The 26,190-nt window shown below is 42.2% G+C and overlaps 1 protein-coding gene across 1 annotated transcript in view; it reads right to left on the minus strand.

Moving 5' to 3' along the window:
• Positions 1–21,569, minus strand: part of LOC121551960 (sodium channel protein type 4 subunit alpha B) — a 69,501-nt gene extending 47,932 nt beyond the window's left edge. Inside the window, exon 1 of the mRNA XM_041864644.2 lies at positions 21,117–21,569. The gene's annotated coding sequence lies outside the window, so the exon portion shown is untranslated. The remainder of the gene's footprint in view (positions 1–21,116) is intronic.
• Positions 21,570–26,190: the final 4,621 nt, after the last annotated feature.

Below are 26,190 nucleotides of genomic sequence, written 5' to 3' on the forward strand. Positions count from 1 at the left end.
GCCGTGGCCTCAAATGCATGCAGGTATGCCTCAATGTCATCGGTAGCTCCCATCTTAGATATAAAGTCACTTGCCTTTATTGGGCGGGTATTTTGGACCACCCTCTGTCTCTGCAACTGCAATTCCTCTGCCTTCAGAAGGTTGGCTTTCTTTTGCTCCTCCAAGAGAGCCACGCGTTTGCTTGCATCTGGGCTTGCTGGCCAGCAACAAGGGCTTTCAATATGTCCTCCATTTCAGTCGGGCGGGAGCCTACGGCCAACTTGGAAAACTGGGTGATCAAACCTTCGGTATCCTCCTCTGACATGCACTATCAACGCTTGAGCTTGCCTGTATTCTCCACCATCTGTGACGTCACGAGAGGCTACACAGCTTTCAGCGGGATTGCTCAAGTAGTGCAAGGAGACAAGGTTCAAACAAAACAAGGATTTTATTATAGGTCTTGGGAAATTAACGAAAAATATAACAAAATTCTGTTCTCTTGTGGCTCTTTAAGGGTTAACAGTTCAGGGATGTCTCTTCCACATCCAAAATCATAATTCTCACTCGCTCAGATAACTTTTCCCCAGCCTTACTGTAGTCCACGTTGCAGCTAGTGGCCAACCCAGCCAAAAAGTCCTTCCAAATGTCTCTCACGTATTTCCACAGGTGCATATATCCAAAGGTGAGTATTTCCCAAAGGTAAGTATCTCCAAATCCTTATATTCCCTCATGGAAGTGGACGTGCAGCACTCTTGTCCTCCAGAGAGCCCAGGTTGGAGACTGTGTCTCTTCCCTTCCCAAACCTTCAGCTCATCAGCTCCTCATTTGTTTCAGCTGCGTGGGAAGATTGGCCATAGAGGGTGGAGTTCCCGACCATACCAGCAGATGGAGCCATAGCTGTCTGGGTTTGCAGCCACCTCAGGGATGTAACGTCCCTTCAGGACACAGCCTCTCGTGACATCACAATATATATATATATATTTATTTTTTTCATATTGGCCAGCCATGGGAATCGAACTCACAACCCTGGCGTTGCAAGCGCCATGCTCTACCAACTGAGCTACACGGGGCCCTAAAACCATAAGCAAATATGTAAACTGGGATTTTAATCAGGGGGATTTTTCCACAAATAGACAGGTATTTACCTTTCCATGGTAGCAAGATCTTATCTATTTATGCTAATTCATGCTATTTCATTTGGGATATATATTCTGAGTATATAGTACATTTATCATAATTTGGTTGTAATCCAGAGAGGTTTGAAAATGTATCTAGATCTAGAGGGATTCAAGTTGTGGATTTAAAAGAAAACATGAATCATCAGCGTACAATTACATCTTTGTTTTTAAGCCCTGGATTTCTAATCCCTTGATATTATTGTTGGATCTAATTTTAATAGCTAACATTTCGATGGCCATAATAAATAGATATGCCGATAGTGGACAACCTTGTTTTACTCCTCTTGACAGTTTAAAACTTTCAGAGAAATAGCCATTATTTACTATTTTACACCTAGGGTTACTATACATGATTTAACCCATTTTATAAGAGATTCTCCTAAATTGAGCTGCTCCAAGCATTTATATATAAACTCCAGTCGTACTTTATCAAATGCCTTTTCAAAGTCTGCTATGAATAGCAGGCCTGGTTTCCCAGATTTTTCATAGTGTTCCATTGTTTCCAGTACTTGCCTTATATTATCTCCAATGTATCGTCCATGTAAAAAACCTGTCTGATTAGAATGAATAATGTCCAACAATACCTTTTTAATTCTATGCGCTATACATTTTGCTAGAATTTTTGCATCACAACACTGAAGTGTAAGGGGCCTCCAATTTTTTAAACAGACTGGATCTTTATATTTCCTACTTGTATCCTGCTTCAGTAATAGTGAAATCAGACCTTCTTCTTGAGTGTCTGATAATCTACCATTTACATAGGAGTGGTTAAAACATGCTAATAACGGTCCTCTGAGTATATCAAAAAAGGTTTGGTATACCTCGACTGGTATGCCATCCAACCTTGGAGTTTTCCTGGACTTAAAGTCTTTAATTGCATCCAGAAGTTCCTCCTCTGTAATTTCACCTTCACATGAGTCTTTCTGTATGGCTGTTAGTTTTACATTATCAATAGAAAAAAATCCCTACAATTAGCTTCAGTTAGTGGAGATGGAGGCCACTGAAATGAAAACATATGCTTAAAGTACTTTGCTTCCTCCTTCAAAATATAATTTGGGGAATCATGGGTGACTAGCATTTCTATGTTGAAGATTAAAAAATAATTTGGTGCATTTTTCCCCATAATCCATCCAGTTTGCTTTATTTTTATAATATACAGTGGGGAGAACAAGTATTTGATACACTGCCGATTTTGCAGGTTTTCCTACTTACAAAGCATGTAGAGGTCTGTAATTTTTATCATAGGTACACTTCAACTGTGAGAGACGGAATCTAAAACAAAAATCCATAAAATCACATTGTATGATTTTTAAGTAATTAATTTGCATTTTATTGTACCTATGATGAAAATTACAGGCCTCTCTCGTCTTTTTAAGTGGGAGAACTTACACAATTGGTGGCTGACTAAATACTTTTTTTCCCCCACTGTATTTAGTCCCATCCTCATCCCTTCTAGCTCAAAACCCCTCCCTCTTTAAAATGCAAATCAATTTATAACATTTTTGACATGTGATTTTCTGAATTTTTTTGTTGTTATTCTGTCTCTCACTGTTCATATAAACCTACCATTAAAATTATTGACTGATAATTTCTCTGTCAGTGGGCAAACGTACAAAATCAGCAGGGGATCAAATACTTTTTTGTATATATGTATATATTCTTAAATCCCATTCCTTACTAGTTTTGTGTGTATTGGCAGGGGTGCACATAACTTTTTCAGTGAGTTACTCAGGTGAGTACCAGCAGATGGTGTCTGGTACTCACCCCATATGTAGCGTGGTCTTAATAAGTGCAGTCTTCCTCACTGTCCTCCTCAGTGCCGCCACCACTGTCCTCTTCAGTGTCGGCCCCACTGTCCTCTGCTTCAGCTTCCTGCATGGTAGATGATGAAGATGCTGCAGATGCATCTCCCTGTCCTTGGTTGAGCCTCCGATTAGCTGTCTCCATCCACAGGTCAACAGCAGGCTTTGGGTCAAATGTCTCTGTGGTCTGCTTTGACAGGTGAATGTGCATCAGGGCTGAGAGACGAGCATGTGACAGACGAGATCTGTACTTGGTTTTTATTATGTTGAGATGTGAGAATCCCCTCTCACAAGCTGCACTGCTTGAAGGCAGTGTAAGAGACAGTTTAACCACCTTGTTGATGTTGGAGTAAGCATCTGGGTTACTTGTATTTACTATTTGGACCAAGTCATACACAGAAGAGGCTCCCAGGCGTTTTCCTGCCTGCTTTAAGCGCATCCATTCTGTCACAGTGGTATCTTTGTCAAGTTCCAAGGTGGCCTCATATTTCTTGAGAATGCTGCAAACTGTTGTGTTTCCAAAACTGTGGAGGTCTTGCATTTCCTGAGGCCATGTTGAAGGATCAAATACTAAGAAATGATCACATGACTTGAGGGAGTCATATCTGATTTCAAACTCTTCAATTAACCCCCTGAGTAAGTGTGTCTTGTCTCTGTCAGCATCAGCATTGGAAACAGTGTGTGCCCTGTGGCTTTCACCATCAAGCAGAAGTGTGAACTGTCCAATGGCCACCATGAGTTCATCCTTACATTCTCCAATGGTCAGCTTTTCCTTCTGAAACCTAATGGATGTGGTCTTCAAAATGTTGCAAATGTCAAGCATGTTTGACAGAAAGCACTGAAAACGCTCTGTGCAGATATGCTGCAAGTCACTGTTATCACTCGTAACCAGTTGCATTTTAATGGCTGGCAATAGTATTGATATTGTTAACAGTGTTTCATGCCTCCGTGCAGACCATCTGATATTATGAAACTTACCCAGTTTCACAAAGGAGATCCCATTTTCTTCACATAGCTTATTCAGTGCAGCAGTTTTTTTTGCTCCACCTTTTTGTAAATAAAACTGCAGCAGCTTGACCACAGAGCGATTAAATGTCTCACAGTAAGGAACGTTGCGATCAGCTGATTTCGCGCAATTCTCCAGTGTGTGTGCGGTGCACAGAAGTTGCCGGAGTTTTGGCACAACGCCGTTGTAGATACCTACGTTGACAGCAGCCCCGTCTGTGCACACAGCGACCAACTTTGTTGTCCAGTCATCCAAGCCTGTGTCCTGGAAAAGTCTCACAAGTCCGTCTGTTATGGCCTGCGCGGTTCGGTCAGCACCCAATTCAATCAATAAAGTCTGAAGTAAACTCTCCGTTGCTGGACACAGACACAATGTAAACGATTTCCTGCTCAGTTTTTGTGATGTCCTCAGATCCATCAAAAAGCAGCCCCCAAAATTCAGCAGACTGCAACTTGGCTCGTAACTCCCCGCTGATGGTGTGAACGATGCTCTGCATGATCCGTGTGCCCCCTTCACGTGAATGACATGCACCTCTGACATTTACTCCTAGCCGCTTCAGTAAAGGAACATCCTCAGAATAGGAAGACATGGGACGTGCGTGTTTAGCTTTATGGAAGGCAAGGAGAAAATTATTAAACAGAGCTTGCCGCTGTTCTTCATTCAGCTTGTCTCGCCATCTGGCAAGTGGGCGACTGGACATTTCTTCTCGGCTAGCTTGTTTATTAGCAATGGCTTGCGCCACATTCGTGTGCTCCTTGCTCTTTTCATGTTTGTCAAATAAAGGATGGTTGAAATTCTTTGAGCCTTTATAAAATGCACCTGTTTTGTCTGCTAGATGTGGATTTGAGCGGCAAATCTTGCACCACATTTCAGTGCGTTCATCGTTAGCTTCAAGCCACTGCACATCTTGGAGCCACTTTTCAGAAAAAAATATTTTCTTCGGCTCTGGCTCCAGTTGCCGTTTCTTTGTAGGTGGCGAAAGGCCAAAGAAGCTGCTTAATGTCTGTTGCTTTTTGGACATCCCTGACAGTAGTTAACAAGCAACATGTCATGTGTAAGGTTAGATGAGAAGATCGGTCAAGTACGCAAAGGCGCGTAGTAACACGTGGCATTACGCATTCCTGATTTTTGTCGCGCTTGCGTACCTGCGTACCAGTTATGTGCACCCCTGTGTATTGGGTACAGTTGAAGTCGGAAGTTTACATACACCTTAGCCAAATACATTTAAACTCAGTTTTTCACAATTCCTGACATTTAATCCTAGTAAAAATGCCCTGTCTTAGGTCAGTTAGGATCACCACTTTATTTTAAGAATGTGAAATGTCAGAATAATAGTAGAGAGAATAATTTCTTTCATCTTTTATTTCTTTCATCACATTCCCAGTGGGTCAGACGTTAGTATTTAGTTAGTATTAGTATTTGGTAGTATTGCCTTTAAATTGTTAAACTTGGGTAAAATGTTTTGGGTAGCCTTCCACAAGCTTCCCACAATAAGTTGGGTGAATTTTGGCCCATTCCTCCTGACAGAGCTGGTGTAACTGAGTCAGGTTTGAAGGCCTCCGTGCTCGCACACGCTTTTTCAGTTCTGCCCACACATTTTCTATAGGATTGAGGTCAGGGCTTTGTGATGGCCACTCCAATACCTTGACTTTGTTGTCCTTAAGCCATTTTGCCACAACTTTGGAAGTATGCTTGGGGTCATTGTCCATTTGGAAGACCCATTTACGACCAAGCTTTAACTTCCTGACTGTCTTGAGATGTTGCTTTAATATATCCACATAATTGTCCTTCCTCATGATGCCATCTATTTTGTGAAGTGCACCAGTCCCTCCTGCAGCAAAGCACCCCCACAGCATGATGCTGTCACCCCCGTGCTTCACGGTTGGGATGGTGTTCTTCGGCTTGCAAGCTCCCCTTTTTCCTCCAAACATAACGATGGTCATTATGGCCAAACAGTTCTATTTTTGCTTCATCAGACCAGAGGTAAATTCTCCAAAAAGTACAATATTTGTCCCCATGTGCAGTTGCAAACCATAGTCTGGCTTTTTTATGGCGGTTTTGGAGCAGTGGCTTCTTCCTTGCTGAGCGGCCTTTCAGGTTATGTCGATATAGGACTCGTTTTACTGTGGATATAGATATTTTTGTACCTGTTTCCTCCAGCATCTTCACAAGGTCCTTTGCTGTTGTTCTGGGATTGATTTGCACTTTTCGCACCAAAGTACGTTCATCTCTAGGAGACAGAACTCGTCTCCTTCCTGAGCGGTATGGCGGCTGTGTTGTCCCATGGTGTTTATACTTGCGTACTATTGTTTGTACAGATGAACGTGATACCTTCAGGAGTTTGGAAATTGCTCCCAAGGATGAACCAGACTTGTGGAGGTCTACAATTGTTTTTCTGAGGTCTTGGCTGATTTCTTTTGATTGTCCCATGATGTCAAGCAAAGAGACACTGAGTTTGAAGGTAGGCCTTGAAATACATCAACAGGTACACCTCCAATTGACTCAAATGTTGTCAATTAGCCTATCAGAAGCTTCTAAAGCCATGACATAATTTTCTGGAATTTTCCAAGCTGTTTAAAGGTACAGTCAACTTAGTGTATGTAAACTTCTGACCCACTGGAATTGTGATACAGTGAATTATAAGTGAAATAATCTGTCTGTAAACAATTGTTGGAAATATTACTTGTGTCATGCACAAAGTAAATGTCCTAACCGACTTGCCAAAACTATAGTTTGTTAACAAGAAATGTGTGGAGTGGGTGAAAAACGAGATTTAATGACTCCAACCTAAGTGTATGTAAACTTCGGACTTCAACTGTATATGTTGTGAAATTGTTAGATATTACTGCACTGTCGGAGCTAGAAGCACAAGCATTTCGCTACACCCGCTATAACATCTGCTAAACACGTGTATGTGACAAATAAACATTTTATTTGATTTGATATGACCGGTGTCAGTAAATGTCAGCAAAAAAGCGCAATAAAATTGTTGCCAGCAGCACAGTTACAGTCACCAACGCTCTAGATAACCTGAAAACAGCCTAACCAGCTCTGCTAGGGCGAGTAAAATGGTCAGAGTGAGGTGTTCTCTCATTTGTGTCTGGAAGTAGCTAGCAAGCTAGCCAAATGTTGCCAGTTAGCTTGGGTGCTTGACTGCCGTTGTGAGGTCAGAACGCTTGGATCAACCCTACTCCTTGGCCAAGGCGTCCAGTGTGTGCTCTGAACGATCAGAGAACGAAACGCTCTGAATTTATGAACGGACAATCTGACAACGCTCTGAATTTACGAAAGCGTGTGCAAGGTGGTATTGAATGTGTCACTGTCTGTCACCTTGATTAGTAGACATGTGTACCTATGTTGTAAACTTTTATTCGTAGGCTAGGTTGTAACAACCTCATGATGGGTATAGGTTAAATTCGAGCATCATGTAGTAGCCTAAACCTATCAATGTTACATTGAGCTGGGTGAATGGAATATGAATATATAAGTAAGGCCATGCTCATAAAAAAACATTTTGTCCTCCCTCATCTTAAACGGCACCGACCACCACTGGTTGGGATGTTGTCATGATGAGGGTGAGTGACAGTGCAGATTTGCATTGTTTTTTTTTGTGGTCAACGTAGGGACCTCATGTTAGAGTATGGAGTGGGCCTGCCTGGATCATATCATGGCTGGCCTAGGAAAGTAAATGGTTCCAGGGGGAGCGTGGTTCTTCCACCAGTAGCCTTTTCTACATGGTGGCTGCCCAGCTGCTACAGACAATCATTGTAAGGCATTGGGTTACAGTACCGGCGATGACTCTGCTCATTCCTAGCTCCTCACTCGCTAGCCCTCTGCTCTCTCCCTGCCTTACATCGTGCCGATAAACAGGCCGTTGGCATTCCGGCTCAGAGCTTTCTGACAGCTCAGAACTCTGCCACATTCTATTTCGCATGGGGTTAAAATCCCATCCACTCTGTTTACATGTTCATGTCCCCCTCCACCCCGCTCTCACCGACCACCCCTCTCCTAGCACTTGACTGCTTCCCTCAACACACACACATGCCAACCCCTCCCTCCTTAATGTATGTGCCTGGCCTGTGACAACCCCCCTATCCTCCCCTCCCCTCCTCCTGCCAACATGTCGCTCCCAGTTTGTCTTGCATTTTTCTTGGCAGAGATGGATGGCTGCCTCTGGTTTCCCACAACTATTAGGCTACACTGCTCCATTCTGGTCCTGGTCTGCTGCTATAAAACAAGCCACTTCCAGATCCTTCACTCCTGTCAAGTCTGCAGCACGTACTCAACACAGCAACAAGACTTTTAATATAATCAAATCAAACATGTTTTCTAAAAGAGTCTTATCTGTCTGTGGTTCTGTCCGTCTGCCTGCCACCCTGTCTGACTGTCTGTCTGTCTGTCTGTCTGTCTGTCTGTCTGTCTGTCTGTCTGTCTGTCTGTCTGTCTGTCTGTCTGTCTGTCTACCGCTGTCTGTCGTTCTTCCTTTCTGTCTGTCATCCTGTGGAGCCTACAACACACACTCTGCACCCAACCAGACTTTTATATAATTCACTTTTCTTAAAGAGGTCTGTCCACCTGTCTGTCTGTTCGTTTGTCCGTCCGTCAATCTGAGAACGAGAAGTGCTGATGTAAATCTTGTAGTGAATGGTGGGGTGTCTCCAGGGGACTGGGCAATAAAGTAACATATTAAGGGGTGGTTACAGTGTCTGTGGTAAAGAGAATCAACTACATAAAAAAAAAAAATGTCATTTAGCAGACACTCTTATCCAGAGCGACTTACAGTTAGTGAGTGCATACATTTTTCATACTGGCCCCCCGTGGGAATCGAACCCACAACCCTGCAAGCGCCATGCTCTACCAACTGAGCTACAGGAGGGCCCACTTAACAGATTGAGGCAGACCTTGGTTGAGTCCCAAATAGCACACTATTCCCTACATAGCAGGGGTTGGAACCTGTTCAGGGAACAGAACTGAAAACCATTTTTCGAGGAACAGTATCAGAACCAAGAACGAAAGTGATCTATACTGTTCCGGAACAGAACCGTTATTTTAAAAGCATGGGAACCAGTTAATAATGTTCTTTCACTTTCCGGGCATTTTTTTTTTTGTCCCACGAACAACGCAAAAATGCACCTATGCAAAGCCCTCACTCTGTCACTCAGAAACGTATTCCAGTGTCTGCCTGCTAGCTGAAAATATTTGCCAGTGTGTGTGAGTGTGTAGGCTACCTAATTCAGATAATACATATCATATCATAACAAGATGCCCTTCAAGCCAAGCCTCCACTTCCAACCTCTCTCGCTCTCTCCCCAGCCACAAAATGTCAGTCGCATCTCCGCCCTACACCTGTCTTTCCAAAGCATGTAAACAACTATAGCTTGCCCGCTCCATAGCAAGCTGCTCTATCCGCACTGATTGGTGAAGTCATTTAATGTCCAGCTACAGTGAGGGAAAAAAGTATTTGATCCCCTGCTGATTTTGTACGTTTGCCCACTGACAAAGAAATGATCAGCCTATCATTTTAATGGTAGGTTTATTTGAACAGTGAGAGACAGAATAACAACAAAAACATCCAGAAAAACGCATGTCAAAAATGTTATAAATTGATTTGCATTTTAATGAGGGAAATAAGTATTTGACCCCCTCTCAATCAGAAAGATTTCTGGCTCCCAGCTGTCTTTTATACATGAAACGAGCTGAGATTAGGAGCACACTCTTAAAGGGAGTGCTCCTAATCTCAGCTTGTTACCTGTATAAAAGACACCTGTCCACAGAAGCAATCAATCAATCAGATTCCAAACTCTCCACCATGGCCAAGACCAAAGAGCTCTCCAAGGATGTCAGGGACAAGACTGTAGACCTACACAAGGCTGGAATGGGCTACAAGACCATCGCCAAGCAGCTTGGTGAGAAGGTGACAACAGTTGCAATTATTCGCAAATGGAAGAAACACAAAAGAACTGTCAATCTCCCTCGGCCTGGGGCTCCATGCAAGATCTCACCTCGTGGAGTTGCAATGACCATGAGAATGGTGAGGAATCAGCCCAGAACTACACAGGAGGATCTTGTCAATGATCTCAAGGCAGCTGGGACCATAGTCACCAAGAAAACAATTGGTAACACACTACGCCGTGAAGGACTGAAATCCTGCAGTACCCGCAAGGTCCCCCTGCTCAAGAAAGCACATATACAGGGCCGTCTGAAGTTTGCCAATGAACATCTGATTGATTCAGAGGAGAACTGGCTGAAAGTGTTGTGGTCAGATGAGACCAAAATCGAGCTCTTTGGCATCAACTCAACTCGCCGTGTTTGGAGGAGGAGAAATGCTGCTGCCTATGACCCTAAGAACACCATCCCCACCGTGAAACATGGAGGTGGAAACATTATGCTTTGGGGGTGTTTTTCTGCTAAGGGGACAGGACAACTTCACCGCATCAAAGGGACAATGAACGGGGCCATGTACTGTCAAATCTTGGTTGAGAACCTCCTTCCCTCAGCCAGGGCATTGAAAATGGGTCGTGGATGGGTATTCCAGCATGACAATGACCCAAAACACACGGCCAAGGCAACAAAGGAGTGGCTCAAGAAGAAGCACATTAAGGTCCTGGAGTGGCCTAGCCAGTCCAGACCCATAGAAAATCTGTGGAGGGAGCTGAAGGTTTGAGTTGCCAAACGTCAGGCTCGAAACCTTAATGACTTGGAGAAGCTCTGCAAAGAGGAGTGGGACAAAATCACTCCTGAGATGTGTGCAAACTTGGTGGCCAACTACAAGAAAAGTCTGACCTCTGTGATTGCCAACAAGGGTTTTGCCACCAAGTACTAAATCATGTTTTGCAGAGGGGTCAAATACTTATTTCCCTCATTAAAATGCAAATCAATTTATAACATTTTTGACATGCGTTTTTCTGGATTTTTTTGTTGTTATTCTGTCTCTCACTGTTCAAATAAACCTACCATTAAAATTATAGACTGATCATGTCTTTGTCAGTGGGCAAACGTACAAAATCAGCAGGGGATAAAATATTTTTTCCCTCACTGTAAACGTAAAAAAAAAGGAACAGAAAGGAATGATATAAACTGTTACTTGTTTTTTGTTTGAACCAGAACTTTATTTGGCTGGTCGGAACAGTGGAACGGAACGGAAGAAACATATAGTTTTGATTCCCCTACTACATAGTGCACTACTTTTGACCAGAGCCCTATGGACCCTTCCTGTGTCAGGGCCGCCGGGGCTTTCGGAGGCCTCCTTCGCTGAGTTGTTAACATGTGTAACTACCCTTATGTTGTAAAGCCCTGGGCCCCAATGTGTGACCTGCAGCCCGGAGTGCCGGGAGGGTTGGGGGTGGGGGGGCACTATTTGATACGAAACTGAAGTCATCCAAACAGGGCACTATTTGATACCACAACATTTGATACTGTATGTAACAGCCGAGCAACAGGCAGTAAGTCAAACAGTGCAAACATTTCTATGTCAGTCAACATCAGTTATATGGGGCCGTCAGCATTTGCTATAACAGGAAGAACAGGCACCTTTCAGAAAGCTTAGACTTTGTGTTCTACAGGGTGATATTTATGCTTGATCCAGCCCAGTACTGTAGGTGTGCGCTTGTATGAAGGGAGATGTTTACACCCTTAGCCAAACGCTTGCAAGCTCTCCATATATTCCTGCAAATACACTAAAGATTTATTCTAAACAGTTTACAGAAACCACGTTTCCATCCAACCATTTCATGCGGATTAATTACCTGCCGCATTAAAAAGTCACGACCGGGCTGATGGAAACAGGAAATGCCGGTACAATTTTATAAATGCTGACAGACAATTTGTTCCTTCGACATGGTGGGATCTTTTTGTGTCAGGAAAATTAATTATGCGAGAAATGGCAGTGGAAACACCTTTATGCGCAAATATTTATATAATAACCATCATATTGAAGTAATCTTGGAGTCACACAATGATATGTTGTGTGGTCCTCCCACTACAACTCGGGAAACCATGCAGTTTATTAGGGTACAGATGAAATAAGTTATGAACTTCACAGTGTGGTGAATGTGCAAAGTGATGAGCTTAATGCTCCTTTCCAATAAATATCAAGTCTTACTCTGCTGACATGATGATCGATGCTTGGCTGCCGTTTGATGAATAAAATGGAAAATTATTCTTATCCATAATAATCTCATAATGTCGGTAGCCCAGCTGTTGGCTAGAGCGCATGTGCCAAGACCAGAGTGGGCACATTTGCTATATAACGCAACAGTTTTTGTGACAAAACCATCAGTAGAGTTGAAAATGCGATGGAAACCCATTTAACTTGTATTTTTCATTCGGTACATGGGAATTTAACGGTACAAGTTATGTGCATCATGTCATCCCACACAGCCTTTAATCCACAAAAAGTCAGTTTGATGGGAAAATGCACTAATTAGAATATTCGCATGAAAATCTGTCGCAAATTGAAAGAAAACCGAGCTACTGACATTTTAAAAAGTAACACATCTCATAGACTAGTTCCTTTTCTGGGAATTCAGAATACCGGGTTAGAGGTCAAAGGTTAGGTAAGGGATAATCAACATGGATAATAATGAAAGATGTGGAAGGTGTGTTCGACGACGCGCTAGCAGTAACCTTCCACAGAGTTGCATTATTTTCCTGAGAACGTATACAGCCCCGAGTTGATTAAACCCTTTCATACCATGGCTATAATTTAACACATTTGCCACTAGAAATGTGTTAATTTGCCGGTAGAAATGTGTTCAACATTAACTGAAGTAGCTAGCAAGTTTACTAGATAGCTACAGTAGTTGCCTTGGTAACCAAACAAACAGACTTGCTAGTTTAGCTAACCAAATCATCAGTCCAAGCTTGTTAAAACCCACCTAGAATTAGACCTAACTCACCAAGAAGCGGTGATGCAACCTGTTCTTAGACCATGTTCTTGGATGATATTCTCATTTTAAGAAGAAGCTGTGGCTATGTACTGTATACAGTACAACAGCACAGTGTTCTACTACTGTCTAATGTCTGCTGCATATAGGGTTGCAAAGCTACCGGTAATTTACCTAAGATACCGGAATTGTCTGTACTTTGGCTAATTAAAAGGTAATCTATGGTCATTTTGGTAATTTATCCTTAAATAAGTTTTAAAAAATATATTCATATATAGTATCCACTTTTTATATTTGTGTCTGTGTTGTCCATGAGTTTCTAGTGGATAGACCTTATGGTTCAAGAGAAAATAGCCTAATTAATGAAAAGATAATCTAATCAACAATGGCATTATTTTCAATTAACCTCTACGGGATCGGTGTCCCTTATACCGGACGGTTGTTGCTCAATATGCGATATGTGACAAGAATGGTGTGGTAAACAACAGCCAACTTTCCGGGACATAGACATGTCTCATATTGGCAGAAAGCTTAAATTCTTGTTAATCTAACTGCAGTGTCCAATTTACAGTAGCTATTACAGCTAAAAAATACCATGCTATTGTTTGAGGATAGTGCAAAACAACAAAACACTTTTATGACGGCAACTGGTTTGGTACATTCCATACATTCATTGACTACAGCTCAGCATTCAACACCATAGTGCCCTCAAAGCTCATCACTAAGCTAAGGATCCTGGGACTAAACACCTCCCTCTGCAACTGGATCCTGGACTTCCTGATGGGCCGCCCCCAGGTGGTAAGGGTAGGTAACAACACATCTGCCACACTGATCCTCAACACGGGGGCCCTCAGGGGGTGCGTGCTCAGTCAGGGGTGCGTGACTGCATGGCCAGGCACGACTCCAACACCATCATTAAGTTTGCCCGACGACACAACAGTGGTAGGCCTGATCACCGACAACGATGAGACAGCCTATGGGAGGAGGTCAGAGACCTGGCCGTGTGGTGCCAGGATAACAACCTCTCCCTCAACGTGACCAAGACAAAGGAGATGATTGTGGACTACAGGAAAAAAAGAGGACTGAGCACGCCCCCATTCTCATCGGCGGGGCTGTAGTGGAACAGGTTGAGAGCTTCAAGTTCCTTGGTGTCCACATCACCAACAAACTATCATGGTCCAAACACACCAAGACAGTCGTGAAGAGGGCACGACAAAGCCTATTCCCCCTCAGGAGACTGAAAAAGATTTGGCATGGGTCCTCAGATCCTCAAAAAATTCTACAGCTGCACCATCGAGAGCATCCTGACTGGTTGCATCTCCGCCTGGTATGGCAACTGCTTGGCCTCCGACCGTAAGGCACTACAGAGGGTAGTGCGTACGGCCCAGTACATCACTGGGGCCAAGCTTCCTGCCATCCAGGACCTCTATACTCAGGCGGTGTCAGAGGAAGGCCCTCAAAATTGTCAAAGACTCCAGCCACCCTAGTCATAGACTGTTCTCTCTGCTACCGCACGGCAAGCGGTACCGGAGTGCCAAGTCTAGGTCCAAAGACTTCTCAACAGCTTCTACCCCCAAGCCATAAGACTCCTGAACAGCTAATCATGGCTACCCGGACTATTTGCACTGCCCCCCCCACCCCATCTTTTCACGCTGCTGCTACTCTGTTAATTATTTATGCATAGTCACTTTAACTCTACCCACATGTACATATTACTTCAACTACCTCAACTAGCCGGTGCCCCCGCACATTGACTCTGCACCGGTACCCCCCTGTATATATAGCCTCCCTACTGTTATTTTATTTTACTTCTGCTCTTTTTTCTCAACACTTTTTTGTTGTTGTTTTATTTTACTTTTTTATTAAAAATAAATGCACTGTTGGTTAAGGGCTGTAAGTAAGCATTTCACTGTAATGTCTGCACCTGTTGTATTCGGCGCATGTGGCCAATACAATTTGATTTGATTTGATTTGATTTCCAGTTAACAGTTAAATAATGTACTTACATTCAGTAATCTTGCTCTGATTTGTCCCAGAGATAAAATGTAGTGTAGTTTAGTTTGAAAAATCAATGTTTATATTCAAATGTAGGAACTGGGTTCTATAGTTTGACCTCTGACTCCACACCCACCCCGCCTGGCCATCTAGATGTGTGAAGGTTAGTGTATTTTCTGTAGGGAAGCTAATGATCCATCATTTATGACATTCCTGGGAGTGTGTAAACTTACATTTTGTATTACCATAGCATTTCTGTATGTTCTCTATAGCTATGTGCTTGAAAACCAATTCAGCACATTTGGGAAAACTCCTGGCAGACTTCATACAAAATATTGTGTAGTGATGTAATTCTTTACTGGATCAGTCTGAAACTTTGCACACACACTGCTGCCATCTGGTGGAAAACATCTAAATTACATATAGAATCCTACATCACTGTATGGCCTTTCTCTTGCATTTCAATGATTATGCAAAAACAAAAACAAAAAACGCATGTTTTTTGGTTTGTACTATCTTTTATCAGATCTAATGTGTTATATTTTCCTACATTAATTTAAAATTTCCACCAACTTCAAAGTGTTTCCTTTCAAATGATATCAAGGATATGCATATCCTTGCTTCAGGTTCTGAGCTACAGGCAGTTAGATTTGGGTATGTCATTTTAGGTGAAAATTGAAAAAAAGGGTCCGATCCTTAAGAGGTGCTGTGACTCTTCCAACTATTGTCTTTTTTCATAACTATTTTTTTTAACCAGTTTGACCCCAAAACATTTACAACAAGACATATTGACATAGTAAAATAAATAAAAGTGTGTAAAAAAGGATAAAGGATAAAGTAATCCTTCTACCCCCAAAAAAAAAAAAAAATTGTAAAGTGATTATCCCACTGGCTATAGGGTGAACGCACCAATTGGTGAGTCGCTCTGGATAAGAGCGTCTGCTAAATGACGTAAATGTGCCCTTGAGCAAGGCACTTAACCCTAATTGCTCCTGTAAGTCGCTCTGGATAAGAGCGTCTGCTAAATGACTAAAATGTAAATGTAAATGTAAAAATATATAAAGGATATTTCATGCTGGAATACCAATGGTATTCACTAAGTTGATAGTTTATATTTAGGATAATGTTTTGCAGCTTTGTTATTCTATTTCTCATTTTAAAATCATCTTATTAGATTTTTTAAAAGGCCACTAGATGTCATCTGATAAAATTCCATATAGTCCTTGAAAGTTACCAAAATTCTGGTAGTTTACTGGTAAAGTTTCCAGTAATATACCCTCCCTTTGCAACCCTAGCTGCATACAATGTGGCCTATATACTACTTTCAAGCTAAGAAAATGTACGTAAATGTGTAATTTGAATACCACCCATTTAAGATATTCTATACCCTAAACAACATGGGCTAAGCACGGAAGTTCGCCTAAGCTATTCTATAAACTTCATCTCAAGCATGGGGCTAAGCAGTAAGCACGGAAGTGCACCATACGTTGTGCATGTCAACATGCCGCGGTCTACAGGACTATTCTGACAAGGGACATACCGGGGGGATAGAAGGGGGTGGAAGGGAGGATACAGAGACCCGATGTGTGTCACACTGCCAGCCAGGGAATGCAGAGTGATGGTATTCCTATCCGGAAACTAAGTTACACAGCTTTAGGCTTCTGGCTCCTGCGCAAAGATAATTTGGTAGACATTAAAGGCTGCCGGCGCTTACACGCAAGAGCGACAGGGGTGGGGGACAGGGGCAGGGGCAGGGGACAGGGGTGGGGGAGAGTGGGGAAGTGCTCCGGAAGGAATGGGTAGGTATCCATGTTTCTGAGGCACGAGAACCAGGGTCAACATCAACCACGTCCAGAAATATCATCCACCAGCCAAAAAAGTTAGATGTTTTCCTCAGGAGCAGCGCCTAGCGACTGACCCCTTTACCCCTTTAATTCCAAGGAAACCTTATTTGTTAACATTTGGTTGGACCAAATGCAGAAGATACTATCCAAGCTTTTGTCTGTCCTTCCTAACTGTCAAGCGCCACATGTCATCTCACGGCACCCACTCCAGACCCACAAGCCCTCGCCACGCCAGATAACGCATGTGAACTCCACGAGATCATGTCGTCCCCGTTGTTCCACGGCGTGATATGAAATACAGCAGGACCTTCATTTCACAGGGAGCCACTCGTCACCAGCATGTCAGAAATCCACTTATCGCTGCGATAAGGGACGCCACACACCATACCGGGAGTGTGTCGTGTCGACCCAGGCTGTAAAGGACACAAACACTGGGGCCTATGTCCCCTTTCTCTGTCCCCATGGCTGGCTGGCAGCACTCCCCAGGCGGCACACAGCACAGGGGTGGCCTTTTCAGATTTATTTCCCCTCCTCCCCCTCCCTCTCTTCAACGCCCTGTCACCCACTAGTCAACCCCACTCAGCCTCCTCACCCAGCAGAATGTTCATCTGAACAACCAGCTCCAGCACACTCAGGCCAGAGGACACTAAGGCAGCTGCGTACTGTTCTCGAACCCTTGCCCCACCAGGGATTTTAAGTTCTTTCTGGCCTCTTCATCAATATTGTACTGTACTGTATTGTATGACCTGAACTGTTCTGTGCTGGCTCCAATATTATCTTTTCACATTTGCCTTTCCAGCCTGGTTCCATCAAATCTAAAGCCTGTCAAAATGTGTAAAAACATAAACCTCAAACAGGTATCACAGTCATAAACAGAACATACACATATCAAAAAGAATACTGAGAATAGCACATGGTTGAGTTTGCAAAGTAGTGCCATGATGTGTGTGTAGTGCAGATGAAATTGAAGGAAGAGCCATTTATAAATAGGTACAGTAGGTGTGAGGTCTCATCTTCGGTTGGTAAACCAATTCTCAGATTCCCCTTTTTCTTTGGGGAGCTGACCAGAAGAGAAAACTGATTCCCTAACAAACTCTCACACCCTCTTTGTCCAAGTGTACATGAGGTCTCTGCCACTCTGCATGGCGCCTGCCTGCCTCTCCCGTGTCCCCCTCTGACCCTCATCGTCCACCCAGGGGACACACCCTGTTCCCACTACTGAGCTGTGAAAAAAAACAAGCCAAACCGAGCTGTACTGCACCGGCCTGGTTACGCATCTACCATAGTTGCTGGAACCATCCTGGAAAGGACGATGTGAAAGAAAATAGAATCAATCTAGCACAGTATTGGTTTGGATTGGCATGAAAGCGTGAATTGCGTCAGAATATTTTCTTCTCTACCCCACAACAGAGACCAACAGCTACAGGAACCTTAGAAACACACCAGGCTATCCCCAAAACCCAAGTACGCCTTAATTGTCACACACAGCCCACGGTCACCAGAGAACAGAAAGTGTCCCCTTGTGGCTAGAAATGAAGCCATCATCTCTATAAATAAGACAACTGGGCCTAGAGGGGCAGGTGAGACAGGAGCCAAGCTTGGGGAGACAGGTGCAGATGTCCTCTAGGCAAAACCCCAAACACCTCCTCCTCCTCTCCATCACATGTACCTGTTTGTGGGGGCATCCTGCCAAGCACAAGAGACTTCTGAGAAGATCTTACTCACCCATACCAGCTTCTGACACTGTCATACTCACTCATACCGCACGCAGACAGTTTGTATATCTCTATCTTTGAATAACTGTCAGACAGACACACACACACTCGCGCATACACACACACACACACACACACACACAGACTCTAGCCCCATACACTTTCACATCTAACTCTTCTAACCTGTTGCACAGGAGGAGAATCGCTCTCAATTTCACTTGCTGTTATCACACTAAGCCATTGCTGTCAAAATCACTCAAACCCGCACACATATCTTCTGCCTGTAACAGAAGTACTGCACAGCACTCACAGACAAACACACAGTCTAATAAATGCCTTCCTCTGACACCAATGCAATGCACCAGCACGGCAGCACGGTGGGCCGCAACACAAAACCAAACCACAGAATGCCCGGCAGACAAAGCCAGCTGAGAGGCATTTCCCCTGATGCAAATAGCACCACTGAGATGGAGCGAGATCCAATACAGGGTTGTCAGGTATAATGGTATCATCATCAAAGGGAATTCCTCTCCAACCACACATACACACAAACACACACACACACACACACAGTAAGATCCTCCAGTGAGATGAGATACAGTGTCCTGTGCTTTTAGTGCGCTCCTCTCCTGTCTAATCTGAGAAGACAGACACACACACACACACACACACACACATAGAGGCAGACACGTCTCCTTCTCCTCCGGTCTGAGGTAAAAACAAATCTGACGCAGTGCCTACGCAAATAAAGCCCAGCTAGCTGCCTACTGCAATAGGATGAGGCTTTAAAGACTTCAAACGACGGACACTGTGTTCTAATGTTCAGCTTCTGCTCCCCGTCTTTCACATTGCAGAAAGAAACTGTGTCCTTTGACTCCTGACCTGTGAATTTGATAAGACCTTGATTGTTTTGATAGATGTTTCCGGTCTGGAATGTGTCATTGAATTCAAGTAAATTAGTTTGAAAAGGAAGTTGAAATTTTAAATACATTTTAATGATCTATACCAGGGGTATTCAACTTTTAACCTATGAGGTCCGGAGCCTGCTAGTTTTCTATTCTACCTGATAATTAATTGCACCCACCTGGTGTCCCTGGTCTAAATCAGTCCCTGATTAGAGGGGAACAATGAAAAAATGCAGTGGAACTGGCTTGGAGGTCCAGAGTTGAGTTTGAGGGATCTATAGTATACTGGAAGTTCCGAATCACAAAGTGGCATGCACTCATCCATCATCTATGACATACTCTGTAAAAAAAAATCAAGTTTAAACCTAATCAAGGGTACACGCTTACTATGTGCAAGTTAAGATGCACTCGAAATTGAGCACGGCTGGCCTGACAACGTTTCCACCATTGCCTGCTTTACATCACGTTAAAGTGAACGTTATGGTTATTCACTCCCAAACTTGATGCTTTTCACACACATCCTGGTAGTAAACTCCTAATTAGTTTTCTGTAAGGGACACACACAGTTGTCTCCTGTGTCACAGCAGTGGCTATTGCATAAATGCTATGCTATGTCCATGGCATGTTAACCTGCTGAGCATGCCATTTCTCCAGATCACATCTCACAGCAACCGGTACATTACTTGTGTTATGGTATCTATCATTTGATCCAAGTTAAGACGTCCCCCTGAGTGTGTATGTTGTATGTTTACATCCAAGAGGAGATTTGTCTTAACAGTAATGAGAGAAACTGCAACTGATACAGAATCTCAAATAACGTATCACTTACTGAACTGACAGAGAAAGATGGTTTGTTCATGCAATAACCAGCAATTTTAGGCTATTGCTGGAGATGCTTGGCTAAATCCAAACCTCTGAACTTTGTGTTATTTGGCTTATAAATTACCTTATTTTGTATTATTGATAACACAGTCTATTATAACACATGCTGAAAGAAAAACCATGATAAAGGATATATCACACTCTTAATCTGTGTTGATATCCAGGCAAGCGGGGTCAGACCAAAAATGTCCATATATTAGGTGCACAATGCCGTGTTGAGAGGACCTACTGACGAAAGGTGAAATCCCTGTTAACAAGACCATGAAGTACAGCACACATATTTAGAGCAAACATATGCTCAGTAAAGTCCCATATGGTTTCACCCCATGCTTATAAACTTGTGTTCAGTATATCCCATAAACTTTCACTTAACCAGCAACTGAAGCAACATGGTTAGGCAATGAAGCCCTGGGAAATTAATGACTTATAAATGACTCCTAACGTCTTGAGGAAGCTTTATAATATACATATTCAATATACATGACCAATGTGTCAGTAATTTTAATCATGATATTATAGAACTGGATCACAAGACTAGTAAACTAATCGACTGTAGCCTACTTGGGTGAGACAGGTGTCGGCTAGGCTATGTATGAAACCGGCAATCGCCAAGGCACTACACTTGTTTCTATAGATTGGCTATAAAAAAGAACTTCAAGATGTCAGTGATTGAATTATTTACTTGGCAGGAATAAATTAAATCTTGTAAAGCCACTGGCCATGTTGTCATGATCGCACCACACTGTAAACATTGCAAGAAGATTATGTGAAGTTCAAAGCCGCAATTGACAGACTGACTTCAAAAAGTTCAACGACACTTTCTACCCAAGCAAAAGACCCGCTCATTGCCCCCTCAGCAAAAGACCCCTGCGGCGCTAAAAGATGACATACAACTCGGTGTTTCTGTTTACCCAATCTGGTTTACCTTGTCCTGTAAAAAAGGTATTTCCACAAAAGCCAAGGAACCCGGTGGTAAGTCTTCTTTCAAGCCTTCGCTGATAACCTTTCCTCCTTCTCAGAGACCGTCCACGCTGCAGGACAGCTGTTGCTGACGCATGGGTATCTTGAATGAAACCTGAGAGTTCTCTCAGGTAGGATCATCACAGTCCAAACTTTTCACACTTTGACAGCGGCTCGTTTCTCGTGCTTTAGTGAAGAAAAATGTTTTGTAGCGAGTACATTAGCCTATCCATGACAATTGAGGACGTGACACTAACATTTACTACAGGAATAATAACATAGTAATGCAGTCATTACTTGAGGAGTATTTTCGCGCGCTGTTCCAAAACTTTGTGGGATGCACGAGAACATTCAAGACTATCCATTTCTATGGCTATCCATTTAAATATTCTTAAAAAACATACAGGCGAGGAATATGCTGCTGCCTGCAACTCTCACTGGCCTGTTCTGCTTTTTCTCTAGAGTGGCCTAGATAGATTGTCTATGCCAATTTTCAAGTGGTAGTCTTTCTAAAGCTATTTTTAAAGCATTTAAAATGGTGTTATATAATTTAAGGGAAATTTGAGTGCCTGGCACTTGAGTTAATATAATGTTATACTCTACACATGCATGCACATAGGCTACCTGCACTCTAACCTATATAAAATAGCACATGCAGTCAACCACTGCATCCTACATTACACAAATATTACAGAGATTTCGTAAAATGTTATTCATTTTAAGAAGGCATGTATAACTTTGAAAACGGATCTACATAGTGTAGGCCTAAAACTCTTCAAACCATGGAAGCACTTGGAAAGGCTTGCTATCTGAAAGAAGGTCTGTCTTGTTGTGAAGTGTGTCTGCCTGGCTGGGTGCACAGTGGGAGACATAGCCAGGCCTAAATGAATAAATTATTATTTACACCCTCAACTTGCTTCAGATGGCTGTCATTAAATCTGAAGGGTAGCTTAGTTCCCAGGTGTTGTATAGCACACATTTTGAATAATCATCTTAAATTGTAGTTAATTATGTAAATGATGGCATGTCACATTGTGCATAAACACGTGTTTGATTGTATGACTTTACATTTGTCTGACCTACAGTTGCTTTACAAATAAACTCAGAATGTCATCAAAGTCTTGATTAATTAAATAGGTAATTATTTTTAGAGTCTATTGCACAAGCATGTTTTTCAATATAGCTATCATGGTAAATGAGTAGTTTGAAGATGCATTCTTATTCTGTGCAAACAGATAGTATTTCATCTCACAACAAGACAAAGTCACATTGTAACATAGCAATTATCACCAAGCGATCCAAACATTCTTACATAATAATCTTAAACCAGAAATCTGAACACAATATTTATTTGGAGAGAGTTGATTTATAAGAGTCTATTTGTGGATCTGTTCTTTGTCTTAAAAAAAAAACACGGTTCTACAAAGTACAGCAGGCAGAACCGGATGCCACATCTTGTTTTCTCTTCCAACTGAAAAGTCTTTGAAGGTCAAATGTTTCTGCATCTCTCTCTCTCTCTCTCTCTCTCTCTCTCTCTCTCTCTCTCTCTCTCTCTCTCTCTCTCTCTCTCTCTCTCTCTCTCTCTCTCTCTCTCTCTCTCTCTCTCTCTCTCTCTCTCTCTCTCTCTCTCTCTCTCTCTCTCTCTCTCACTCTCTCACTCTCACACACACACAGAATCTTTGAGAGTGCCAGAATCTTCCCCTGGCTCCTGCCACAGATAAAGCAGCTGAGCAGAAATGTAATCCTGTCCACCATCTCTCCACATCTGATAATGTTGCCATATCGTAACATAATAAGCACACATATTCTCAGAAGGCCTGGAGCGTTCCTGCATTGACACTTGCTCCTGAAAAGACAGACCGTGTGTGTGTGTGTGTGTGTGTGTGTGTGGGGTGGGTGGGTGGGTGTGTGTGTGGGTGTGTGTCTGCTGACTCTCTGCCTCTCTCTGGTTGCACAAAGCTGCTGCAGGCATCATGTTCCGAAGAGTAACCGTCTGGCGTCGTGTTGGATACAGACCCATGTATTAGATACAGGCAGACATGTCCACAGGAATTGTGAAGCTGTCACACTGCTAGCTGATGAGTGCTGATTGCAGAGATATAGAAAAAATGTCTCAATATATTATGCCTATTGTTTGAAGTTAGGAACATGACTAACATGTCAATCTGGTTATGCTACGTGTGTTGATCTCATTCAAAGTTGCATCACTGTAATAGGGAAACTTGTTAGAGCAGCTTACCACAGTGCATAGACATAGCATACTGAAAATAGCACAACTCACTGGTGACGTTGTAATGTGCCTTCAGAAAATATTAGAATCAAAATAGAGAGAAGCTTTTTCTCTCTCTAAGTTTAGAAGTCTCGAACTTTCAGTTGCATCAGATCCAATAGTTTAATCACACAGTTATTTGTGATTATTTATGACTCACTATTACAGGTAATAGATTTTAATCTTTAAATGTAAACCTGATTTCCTACCTCCTGTTCATAGCATGTATTTATTTCTTGTTTAGAAAGTAATTTAAGTCATATAAAAGTAATTGTATACATCCCTTTCCTGCAGTCAATCACCCTCTAATGGCCTCATGGGTGACCTCATGGGTTATTAATATTTTTCATAATTTCATAATTATTCAACATTATTTTTAAAACCTGCCAAAAATCAGGTGTTTATATGTCGAACGGTTTTGTTATATTTCAGTGTTCTGTGATGTATATAAAGTGTAATATTGGGATGCAAACTCAAAACTGAATACATTTCAACTCTATAACTGACATGGTACAGGTGTCTTCTTTTTTTAAGCCCATAACCATGTGTGTGAGGTGTATGCTTTTGTTTCTAAGTGGATTTGTTTAAGACTACCAAGAAACACTCTGTGTGACCCTGATTTAGCCCACTGCAGTAAAAGGTTTAAACCGACTTGAATCCATTAACTCTGATGGAACAAAAATGTAACTCTGATGGAACAAACATGTCGCCCGGATAAGCATGGGGCTGGTCCCGGTGGGTTGTTTATGGAAGTTTACGGTGAATGACACTGCTTGGTGTCTCCTGGGATGGCCCGAAACGTCCGCCCCGTTACTGGCCTGTTACCTGGAGCCGATCCCAGAACCAGCTGGAGGGCCAGATCTGACACAGAGCCCACATGCCAGGACCCCAGGAGCCAAACAGAGGCTGAGTCTCAAATAGCACTCTATTCCCTACATAGTGCACTATATATGGAAAGTAGTGCACTATATATGGAATAGGGTGCCATTTGGGACACAACTAGAGAGCGGCAACTGGTGCATCCTGACACTGCAAGCCGGATAAACAGATGGCTGGATCTCTCACACCTTCCATCCCAGCGGGTCAAGCAGACACGCACACAACCTTTAAAGAGAGCAGAGAGCGGAGATAGGTTGTATCCCAAACATCATACATGGAGAGGAAACCATTTAAGAGTATTGGCAGGATGGTAGTCATAGTTTGTAATGATCGTGTGAGATATTTAGGAGCCATGAATGGAACAAATTCCATATTGAGTGTAATATCCCTTACGGAAAAACCACATGAATTTCACGTGATCAAGTGACAACATGTAAAAGCACATGTGAAAACATTGCAATTCCACATGTGAAAATACAAATTCAATATTCACGTGAAAATTGTTCACGTGATACTGCAAATTCCACATGTGAGTCTGCAATTCACGTGAGGTGAAAACATGTTATTCTTCTCACGTGAAAAGGTGGTGTTAACATGTGAACTCTAGATTGAATACATGTGAACACGGTTTAACATGTGAAAATGATATTTCACATCTGAAAATTTGATTATCAGATGTGAATCTGCAAATTTCACATCTTTTTTTGTAAGGCAGGTAATGTAATGGCATTGGGGTTTAAGGTAAGTGGTGCGCTGTTCAGCTAAAATGTGTTTTTAAAAAAGTGTAGAAATCTTTAATCAATATGATCCCTTAGTACTGACAATATGGCTTCTTCTGGAATTTGAACTCACAATCTCTGGACTTCAATTGTTATTTATTTTGCTCATTTGCACCCCAGTATCTCTATTTGCACATCATCTCTTGCATATCTATCATTCCAGTGTTAATACTAATTGTAATTATTTTGCACTATGGCCTATTTATTGCCTTACCTCCATAACTTGCTACATTTGCACACACTTTATATATATTTTCTGTTGTATTTTTGACTTTATGTTTTGTTTCACCCCATATGTAACTCTGTGTTGTTGTTTTTATCGCGCTGCTTTGCTTTATCTTGGCCAGTTTCATAGTTGTAAATGAGAACTTGTTCTCAACTGGCTTACCTGTTTAAATAAAGGTGAAATAAAATAAATTTTAAAAAATTACGCTGATCTTTCTGCTACGCCACAATGTCTGTAGCATTCCCAGAAGTCCCCTACAGATGTATTACCTATAATACATCTCTGCACTTAGCAAAAGAGTGACATCTGCACTGCTATTTTAGTTATCAGTTTAATTGACTATTCTCTCATTATTGGTTACATTTACTTATCTCAGCAATTTGAGCGTTTTCTGTATACTTGTCTAATGTTTGTGGGGCATATTATTCTGTTTTAATGTTACTCCTGAATCACTATGATAAATATAATAGTGTAGGAACCAAAGTGTAGGAATACAGGAGAAATCAGTCATTGACACAGACATCGTGGCGTAGCAGGAAGATTGGAATTCTCTGAAGAAAGAGGTTGTGAGTTCAAATCCCATATGAGAACATATTGAATAATTACTGTATAAATAAATGTGCACAATGTAATCATGTATGTCAAATATGTAAGTGGAAAACACTGCGGCTATTTTGTGACGATATGGGGACATACTAACGACTTCTTGTTTGCAGGGCATCATGTGACAATTTGTATCCACATGTGAAATGTTATGTGATCACATGTGAAGTGTTCCAAAACCACATGATTTCACGTGACAGGTTGTGATCACGTGAAAATCCAAATGGTTTTGGAACAATTCACGTGATGATATTTCACAGTAAGTTTAACATTTGTACAAAAC

Source organism: Coregonus clupeaformis, chromosome 35 (genome assembly GCF_020615455.1).
Source record: "Coregonus clupeaformis isolate EN_2021a chromosome 35, ASM2061545v1, whole genome shotgun sequence".
Lineage (NCBI taxonomy): Eukaryota > Metazoa > Chordata > Actinopteri > Salmoniformes > Salmonidae > Coregonus > Coregonus clupeaformis.